This window comes from Cetorhinus maximus, chromosome 16 (genome assembly GCF_964194155.1).
Source record: "Cetorhinus maximus chromosome 16, sCetMax3.hap1.1, whole genome shotgun sequence".
Classification (NCBI taxonomy): domain Eukaryota; kingdom Metazoa; phylum Chordata; class Chondrichthyes; order Lamniformes; family Cetorhinidae; genus Cetorhinus; species Cetorhinus maximus.
Genome location: NC_135894.1, coordinates 43,439,493 through 43,450,226, shown reverse-complemented (window position 1 = coordinate 43,450,226; position 10,734 = coordinate 43,439,493). Strand labels below are relative to the sequence as shown.

General features: G+C 43.4%; 1 protein-coding gene across 1 annotated transcript in view; it reads left to right on the top strand.

Moving 5' to 3' along the window:
* The first annotated feature begins 9,431 nt into the window (after positions 1-9,431).
* The window catches only part of arl6 (ARF like GTPase 6), a 66,481-nt gene continuing 65,178 nt past the window's right edge, over positions 9,432-10,734 (top strand). The window contains exon 1 of the mRNA XM_078559783.1: positions 9,432-9,770. The gene's annotated coding sequence lies outside the window, so the exon portion shown is untranslated. The remainder of the gene's footprint in view (positions 9,771-10,734) is intronic.

Below are 10,734 nucleotides of genomic sequence, written 5' to 3'. Positions count from 1 at the left end.
AGAAGTGTACTAAGAACCTCACTTGGTTAAGTCTCAAGGCCCCTTCACACATGCCCGGAGAGTGCTGGCCACCACTTGGATGGCAGGGTGTAGTGCATTTCATGGCTGCCTGAAACTCCACCCACCTCCGCCAAACTCCACTTGACCGACTGGCGGCAGCTTTGGCCATTGGACTACATGCTGTGCTCTCAGCTCAGGTGCAGGCATTCTCCCAACCCTAACTCCTAACTTACAAGGCTGCGCTGTTAGCTTAAACCATGAGGGATACTGGTCCAAACCTTAATAAACACATTGCAAGGGGTTATGAGCGCCTCCACCAGTGACTGCACCATGGCCACCTTTCACAGGGGGATTGTACAACTTGCCCAGTCGTCCAATTATTCTGCACATTAATTTGCAGTCTTTGCCCGAGGGGTGAAAAGTTCTGGAGCATTTGGTGGCATATTTGTGCTTTTGCCTGAATGGACAGAAATGCTCCAAGCATGTCAATGGAGCTGCTGCTGAATGGTCTCAGCTGCAGAAGAATGCTCACTTTTGATAAGCTTTTCCAGGTGAGTGGCTGCTTTCCTCATCCTCCATTCCGCCCCCCCCCCCACCACCGACCCCACTACACCCCCCCACCCACCACGTCAAGCATGTGCTTGTGTACTTCCTTTAGTCTGTGCTGCCTTGCCCCCCACCCCACTCCCCATCTGGCTCCACCCACACTGGAGGCCTTGCGCCGGTACTGCACTGAAAACTGGCCGGGAGAAAGTGACTTGCCTGTGCCCCCACCGCCCCCCTCCACCTCCCCCCCCCCCCCCGAATGTGTAGCACCTCTTGCTTCATGTCCTATGGGTGATCCTTGTGAATGCTGCACAAGGTTGCGTGCACTCACCTCAGGGTTCCCTGCGAAGCTCAGTTCGCCAAGTGCACGCCTTTTAAAGGCAGTCGTAAATCACGCCATTCTGAAGTCATGCCGATATGGGAGATAAATTTGACGTGGGGGAATCATTCCGGCGTGCAGCCACAATGATGAGATGCAAATGCATTAAAATTAAGTTCCCGACACTGGACAGCAAGGAAGGCGGCCCGCCATTGACGGGCAGTTTGGACGATCACAAACTGGTTTCACAACAGTGTAAAACTAATTTTTGGCCTTCTCGCCATTTGTCATCTCAGGCCCACCATGACATTCGCTGCCAATGGGAGCGGATGATTCTGGCCAGGAATTGAAGAATTTGCAACTTTAAATATAAACCTGAGCAAAAGAACTCTGCAGGCAGCCGTTCCAGACAGCCATCTTTGAGAATTTCTTTTTCAAGTTCAGGGCAATTGCCATTGTAACGGAGCCTGCCAAAACCAGCAAGCACGGTCTCCAAGTGAATGGCAACACCATCTTGAACTTCAGAAACCTGCAACAATGGGTCTACAGCCAGCACCATAACGCATAGTGGCTGAGCTCGATGGAATGAAAAAAAAGTTTTAAAACTGAAGCCAGGGCTTTAAAATCCCCTTCCAGAATATTTTGTCTGATTTAAAAATCCACTAGATAGCCCAGGTTTCTTGTTTTAAAGGTTTCCTGCAGAGAGAATAAGTCTAAAAAAAACAGCCCGGTCAGCGCAATGGGAACCTACCGAAACTGGACCAGTGTGGGAAGAACAAAGAGAAAAAAAATGAAAACAGTTACTTCGGAGCCATCTTGGTAGAAAAAAAAATTAAAGGTTTACTCATCTGTTATGAGAAATGGCCATGGATAGTAAATTAAAACTACCAGACCAACTTGGGCTAAGACAAGGGCCAAACCAGACAATTTTTAGATTATAAGTACATCAGGATTACATCAGAAATCAGAAAAAGTACAAGTTAATACATTTTAAACTTGTTTGGTGTATTTGTAGATCTAGTAAGCCTAATGCAAGGCATTGATGATTCCTCAACCAGCTTTGAGGCAATATTAAAAGCCTTTAGTGAATATTTTAATCTTCAAGTTGTGGAGTGCACAGAGCTCAAAAAAAGGGATAGAAAACCCCTCGTAAAGCTATGAAAGGGCAATAGACACCACCTGAACAAACCACAGAAGGGCATCAGATAGGCAAATAACTACCTGGAAGTCCAAAAATATATATTTTTGGAAACCCCAACACATTACCTGAATACAGCTGGCAGCGTGGAATGAACAGCTGACTGTAAATGAAGGAAAGCTATCTGATGAAGTCCAAAATACACAAACCCTGCAAAAGGAAAATGAAATAGGGTTGAAAAATGTTTGCATCGAAGCTGAATTGAAAGATTTGAAACACAAAATTCAAGCTGAGTATATACCTTTGAAAATGCACTATAAACATTTGTTATCAATGAACTAAACAGTTTGAGATGTGAACAAACAAATTTCTGAGGCGTCAAAAAGGTAGCGCAAGGAAATAACAACTCTGAATTCCATTGTGGGCAAATCGAGGCAGGTTTTGGGAAAACCCAACCAGAAATACAGACAGGCACTACAGCAGGCAGAAAATGCACTCAAAGAAGTTGTGGCCTTGAAAGAACTGAAGAACCAGTTGGAAGAGAAGACTCAAGAATGTTCTATATTCCAGGAGGAAGCCAAAAAGTACAAGAAATGGACTACAGAGCTGAAGGAAATAGTTGGACATTTGGAGGAAGGTTGGGAAAACATTACATTTCCAAAGATATATATGAAGAGATGAAAATTAAGAACCTTGAATGGCAGGAGCAAGTAGAACTTCCCACAAAAGAGTGAAGGGTCTCAGAAACAATTGGCAAAAGTGTAATTACAGAATGTGAGTTTGAAGGATAGCACAAAGGAATGACACTGATCAGCACAGAGAACCAACTTTCACATACGAAAGATGATTTTGTAAAGGAAAAACAAGAACTGATCAGAACACTTGAATGTAAATTCTCAGGAAATAGAACAGTTGAAAGAGGGCTTGAAATGCTTAAATGATGAACTTGTAGAAGCAAATCCAACAAAGTTAGGTCTTCAATTAAAACTTGATGAACTTCAAGCATCAAAAGTTCCTAGTAAGCATCATGCAAATTGCCCAGAACAGGAGAAAGAATTGTTGATGCATCAGAACAGTTGCTTGAAAGCAGAGTTAACATCCAAAACTGATGAACCTCTTGAACTTCAGTCAAATCTGAACAACATGAAGGTTGAGATATGCAATATGGAAGACCATATCTAGACTTTGGAAGCAAATTAGAGGGATTCTATTAATCAGTTTGGCGATGCAACAAATGAATTTAAAGAGTCTAAGGAGCAGTCAGTGACCATGGAAGAAAGATTCCAAAAAGAACTGAATGCCCAGGTGAAGTTGGCAAACATATATAAAAGTCCCACAGATCATTCTGAAACAAAGACAACTCAACTTATCAGAATAGTTGCTGAGTTGAATGAAAAGATTCATAAGTTTGATAAACAACTGGAAAAGAAGAAAGTAATCAAAAATTTGGTTAAAATTGTCAAACAAGTGCAAACGAGAGTTCCATTTTTAAACCATAAACTTCTATATACATCGCAACAACCTGCACGATGACGGAAGAAGCGAAGACAGCAACAAGGAAATGAACACAATGTACGTCCGCCCTGCATGAAATGAATTAGAGTAGCAACCACGATCAGTGCAACAGCTGGACTGATCAAGAGCAGTTGAATACAAAAGAATGGAGGAAAAGAATGAAAAGATACCCAGATGCCAGAACAACCTTCATACCAAATGAGTGAACCAGCAGCAACCAAGCCTATCACTCCTCAAACAGTAGTGTGAACGAGATATGGAAGGGTTATAAGGCATCCAGGCCGCCTGAACCCTTGATTTCAAGGACCTGAAGGGGAGAGATGTAGTAGTGATAATGTAGTAATGACAATGTAAGTGTATCATAGTCACAACAATGTTAAGAGATAAAGTAAACTATAATCATTTAAAATACATTGGATAAGGACTTGGGGGAAGGTGTAGTATAATGGTCTGGCACATATAGGGTTAATGTGAGACTGAGTACAGCACTGCCCACACAGTGATGTAACAGAGCACATGACCCACACCCTTGGTCAGTTGAGTTTTGGATAGAGCCATGCGTACCAGCAAGCATGGAGACAGTTCCTACCTTATACCCTTTATTGTATATTTGTAAACAGTTCTAAGAGTCAATAAAGACTTATAGTTAACCTACATTTGACTACAAAGACTCCTTCAGTCCTATTGGACTGTAACCAACACCCTACAACAGAATGGAGGTTGAAAGGAGAGGTCAGAGACTAGGCTAATGGGGTCATGCTGTGGAGAAGCAAACAAGGTAGCAGCCATCAAACAAAGAGGGCCGAGTAAGTTGCTTCATTACATTTAGTTTTCCTTTAACTTTATTTTTGATTGTCACTTCGTCTCCTGTTTTTAGGACTAATTGGTTGGGGTGTCTTTTGAGCCAATCCTAGATTTTTGTACTCTTATTCTACCACTTACCTTTAACACCCTTTTAAATTTCACTTGCATTGGAATGTAAAATCTGCATTTAACAATACAAAATATTAAGCTGACCATGGAATGCAGTAAGCAACTTTATTTTAGGTAAGCTTTGCACTCATCTCTAACCATTTGGGGGTTAACTATACCTGTATCAGAAAATGTAGCCTAGTGATTGATGCCTGGAGTTATTATATTCATTTTCAAAGTATGTTAAATTTGGAAATGAAGGCCCTGCAATTCAATGGCATTTTTGGCATGTTCTGATCATTAAATTGTAGCAAGCATTTGACTGGATATGGCATCAAGGAGCACTAGCAAAACTCATGTTAATCGGGGTAAAAGGAAAAACCCTCCAATAGCTGGAATCAGCCTGACATTAAGAAAGATTGAGTTGATTGGCAGAGCTCAGTCATACCAACCCCAGAACTCTCATAAGGTCAGAGTAGAGCTGTTCAATATCAATATCCAGTCTCCTGCTCTATTCACAATTCCTCTGATAATGAAGCAACCATGTCAGCCTAATTTCCAAGCACAGCAAGTACATTACTATCATTACATTAAATTTGGATAGGCAAATAAGCTTACTTATGCAATTTAGCAAGATACAAGATTGTAGAGCATTGGCTGGTGCAATTCCTGATTCATTGGCACAAATGCAGCAACACTCGCCACAAGGAAGTTTTAGGATTTATCTTATTTAATTTGTACAGAAATATGTTAAATTAATACAAAGCAAAGTTCTGAGAATGCTGAAATAACATCTGAAATAACACCAGAAGAAGCTGGACATACTCAGCAGATCAGGCAGTATCTGTGAAGAGAAAAACAGAATTAACATTTCAGGTTAATTACCTTTCTTACAGGACAAACAGGAAACCCTTATTTCCATTTCCCATCCTCCTCCCTCACATTACTCCTCTTTCTTCATGGGTCTGAGTTAATATCACTGAAGCCAAAACTACTTTCTCTATTCCCACCAAGCATGGATAATCAAAATACTTAGGTTAGGTGTAAGGAACATATCTTTTTATTTTCTGCTGGACCATGGATTAGAATTACAATGGTTGCAGGTTGAAAGACATGCCCACTGGGACAGGATCGGAGATGTATACAATGTTGCAGTCCTGAAACAGAGTGTGCCATGAAAGACAGGGTGATGCCAGAAAGGAGTCCTGGACCAAGGGACCTGCCTGACAACAGCATTTTAATTGGCTCCTGACCAGGTGACCAGGTTTTGTGTGAGCAGCAGTGCAGCTGAATAGCTCCTAGCCTGAAAGGAACAAGACCTAAAATGTCTCTCTCCTGTGTGTGGAAGATTCCAGTAAATCCACAAAAATAGTTAGCTTTTTTTTTCCTCCTCATATCTCTATAACCTGCTCTCCCTCTGAAAACCCCTGTCAGGGGGCAAAGGGGAGACATTGAAAGGCAAGAACTCAACCAGTGAACTAAATACTAAAAGTGCTAGAAGACCACCTCACGTCATCAACATGAACTGAAAGGAATTTGGAAGACATCGATCAAAATCAATCCATCGATCCTGTACTCCAGAATTGGTGCTACTGAACTGTTTTATCCCACCCTTAAATCCATGATTTGTGAGGCTTATGTGTCTTGCGTGTGTATAGGAATTTCAGAAGAGGGTAGAGTTTAAGTTATAGTGTTATAAGTTAGCAGTTCATATTTCTTTCTTTTGCCACTGGTTAATGACAGTTTGTTCAATAAACAGTAATTTACTTATTAAGTTTACAAACCTGGTGCCCGTAGTCTGTTAACCGAAATTAAACAGTTAGGTAGAATTGGGGCAATCTGGTGGTTTGATCAAACTTTTTACACTTGTTGCTGCTCAGGGAACAGTGGGGCTTGATATTACAGTGCACTATCCCCAGTGAGTCGTGATGCTAGGGACAATTACTCTTGGGTTTTTAATATATCCTCTACTATCAGAAGTGCTAAACCCATTGAAAACATTAAAGATTGAGGTATGAGCTTGGAGGGGGGACCCAGAGGGAAGGCAATCAATTCAGATTGTTGACACTCCAATTAGGGGCAATTTTTGCAGCCACTCCGTCATTTTTATGGAGAGGGAGTAGCCCCCTTTTCTGCAAATGAAGAGGCCACCAGCTCTAAGGAGGCAGCCTCTCTACAACAGACCAGGGGACCATCAGAGCCAGAGGCTCCAAACCACAAAGGAGGGGCTACATTGATGAAAGGACACAATCACAGCCGAGACCAACCCGGCGAAGAAGTTTCACCTCTAACCCGAATCACCTACTTGTCTAGATGCAGTTTGGTTTATCATTGATATGCAGGCCAGCAAGGGCAACTCCAGGTTGAGGCACCCTCTTGGGGTCCAATCTGCCTTAGCAGCACCCACCCCTTTTGGTGGTGCTGCCAAAGCCAAAGATGTGCCAGCCCCCTGATTGGGCTGGCAATATCGGAAGCCCATCCAGTGAGCATGGAGGCAACCAATTCGGAAGCCGTCATATGCAAGATTTCTCTGCCGGTCTCGCTGCCGGCAAGTGCGGGCTCAGGAACCTTATTTGGTCCCCCTGTCGAGGTTCCAACGCCTGAGGCAAAATCTTAAAGTCTTGATGGTCAGGCAGAAAGTGGAAGGTATTACAACAACAACTTTAGTATTGCTGAGAAAACAGAAATGTCAAAGCTTTTAGTCTTGCACTCATCAGGACACTTCGCAAAAATACCAATACAAGCGGAAACAACAATGCTTTCCCCTTGTGAATATTTTTGCAAAGTGTCCTTCATAATATTCTTGCAAAGTGCAAAATGGAAAGCTTCGACATGCCTTTTTTTTTCAGCTTAACTCAAGTTCTGTACTACCAACATTCATGTAATTCATGTACAACAACATTCATGTAATGAAACAAGGCACTTCCCAGGAGCATTATAAAATAAAGTATGACACCGAGCCACTTAGAAGATATTAGTCAGATAACCAAAAGCTTGGTCAAAGAGGTATGTTTTAAAAAGTCTTAAAGGAGGAAAGGGAGGTGGGGAAGTGTAGAAGTTTAAGGAGGGGATTCCAGAGCTTGGGGCTGAGGCTATTAAAGGGACATTCCAACATACGAATTAGGAGGAGTAGGCCACTTGGCGTCTCGAGCTTGCTCCACCATTTAATAAGATCATGGCTGATCTTGGACAGTCACCAATGATGGAGCTATTAGAAATGAGAATGCACAGGAGGCCAGAATTTGAGGAGAGCAGATAGATTGGATGGTTGTGGATGAGGTTACAAAGATAGGGAGCTGTGAGGCCACGGGGATTTGAAGTCGAACAATGTTATGGAGGTGGAAATAGGCAGTCTGAGTCATAAAGTCAGAAGCTCATATTGGAATCAAATGTGACACCAAAATTGCGAACACACTGGCTGAATCTCAGACTGTTGCCAGGGAGAGAGATGGAGTCAGTAGCTAGGGAATGGGGTTTGGAGTGGGGACCAAGTTCAATGGTTTCGGTCTCCCCAATACTTATTTGGGGGCAATTTCTGCTCATCCAGTACTGAATGTCAGATAAGCAGCCAGACAATTTAGCAACTATGGAGGAGTCCAGACGAGAGTTGCCAGCCTTCTCGCATTGGTCGGGACTCTATTGGAATCAGCATTTATGCCCTGGTGACTACTGAAATCTGGGAGGTTTTCTTTTAGCGTATAGTGATTTTGATTCATTGGGAGTGCATTGCCCTGGATTATGAAATGGTTTATTCTGATTAATGGCATTGAGAAGAGAATAAAGTGCCCGCCCTAATGGTAAGATATAACCATTAGGGGGAACCTGGAGCACTCTGTCCGACCAGGCCTGATCCTTCTCCTCACTATCCTGCTCCTCCTTGGGTGGTAAGTGTCTGATTGATTTCTTTATTGGGTGTCCTGATTTTAACAATGTGAGAAAATACCCAAAAAGTTTAACGTGATTCACTGACGGGAAAATTTTACAGCTTTTGTCACTAGTTTCTGTTTGTTTTTAACACTGTATATGGGGGTGGGGGTTCCTCAGTCTCTGTCCCTTGCAATCCCCACAGAGCAGAGCTGGGTGCTGAGCCACAGATGGTGCTGGAGAATCAGCGTTGATTCAAGGCATTTCCCCCCCTGTATTTCCTACTTCATGAATAGGATGGGAATAGAGGGATATGGACCCCGGAAGTGCAAAATGTTTTAGTTGACGGGCAATATGATCGGCGCAGGCTGTACTTTTCTTTGTTCTTTGTTCTGTATAAACAGGGACGTTCATAATAACTTTCTCCAGGGATTTGTTTTCCTCCCCTGCGCTCCCTTAAAACCCGTTCGCACCACACCGCCGGTTTTCCATGACGACACTTCCGCCAAAATCACCCAGAACATGTCTAGCCAGAGTTGGCAATCCTAGTTGAGATGGATGGTGAAGTAGAACTGAGTATCATTGTCAATGAGCATACATGGGAAAACTAACACTGTGCCTTCAGATGATGTCGCTAAGGGCCAGCATGTAGATGAGAAATTGGAATTACAGAACAGAATATTGGCCCCATGTATTGTGTTACATAGCAGCAGTCATTTAAGATGCAACTGTACAAATAAGACTACTGACTACTAACTACTAAGAGACAAATAGAAGTGGGGAGGGTGGCAGGCCTGGTTTGTGGCTACCCCAGCGGAGAATGTGGATTAGAAGTGGGGGCTGCGACTGGCAGACCTGGTTTGGGCGTACCTCAGAGGAGTATCTAGGTGAGGTACAGCCATTTCTCCAACACAGAGGAGTTGGGATTGGAATAATCTACCACAACCAGCCACCCAACACTGGGAACTGGAACTGGCCTCTTCCCCAGTTCAGACACCGTTTTAACCAAAGGGCAGCAGGTGGGCCCCGGAGACACCGACAGGGGGCGGCACACTCCGACTGACAGAGAGGCGGGACTAGAACGGTTCATGGCACTGATTGGTCCTCCTTTTTGTGACGTCACGCACCACATCCGGCGGCGTCACCGGAAGCACCGCTTCCTCTGCTGCAGGGGAAGTTCTCGCCTTAGCAACCGGGCCTCGGCTGTATATAGACGCTGTGCACAGCCGCCTCACACTGTACTCATCCAGTTAGACTGGCTGAAGATGTGGCTGCTCACCCACGGCTTTCTGTGACTCTCCTGCAAGTTGATCGTAGCTCTTTTTTTCCTCTGAGTAGGAAGAGATATTACTAATTCCAGCAATGCCAGGATTGCAGCAGAGTTACTGATCTTGTTTTCAAGACTATCAGAGAAGGCGCAAGAAACGCCGTGGTAGAAAGTCTGAGCAGAAAAGGACCAGTTTCCTCCAAATCCTTGTAAGTATATGGATGGATGGGAGTAGGGGCTGCATATGAGGAAGGCACCAGTCAGTCTGGGGAACTGATGTATCAACACTACAATCATCATGGTGACTAATACTTAAAAGCTTTAGCACTTTCCCTATCATCACTGCTGCTAAAACTCTTATCAATGAAGCATTAACCATTGCTATCACAAATATTTACATCACTATCACCCTCAATGTCATTACAACAACAACTTGCATTTATATAACACCTTTAATGTTATAAAACATCCCAAGGCATTTCACAGGAATGTTATCAAACGGCATTTGACATCAACTCACATCAGGATATAATAGCAACGGTGACCAAAAGAGGTAGGTTTTAAGGAGTGTCTTCCCTTAAATTTCAGCTTTGCCACCATTCTCCCCCAGAACCCAAGGACTTGAATTTTCTGGAAGCTGGGTTGGCCGTGGGACTAACATCGGTGGATCGCTGGTTGACATTGCTTATAGTCGGATCTGATCACCTTTGCAATTCTGACATTCGTTCTTGATTTATGAAATCAGTTTTGGCAGCGGGGGGGGAGATTTAAAGTGGGTATTTAAGAGTTTAGGGCCCAGATAGCTAAAGGCATAGCCACCAATGGCGGAGCAATGAAAATTGGGGAAGCACGAGTGGCTAGATTTGGAGGAGAGCAGACATCTTGGACAGTTGTACGGCTAGAGGAGATTGGATACATAGGGGGTGTTGAGGCTATGGATAATTTAAAAACCAGGGTGAGAATTTTAAAATTGAGACACTGATGGACAAGAAACCAAGTAGGTGAACTAACACAGGGGTATTGGGTGAACAGGTCTTGGTGTATGTTCGGATAAAGACAACAGAGCTTTGGAAAAACTCAAGTTTACAGAAGGTGCAAGGCAGGAGGCCAGCCAGGAGAGCTTTGGAACAGTATTGAGTTAATAAAGGTACAAATGAAAGTTTCAGCAGTAGA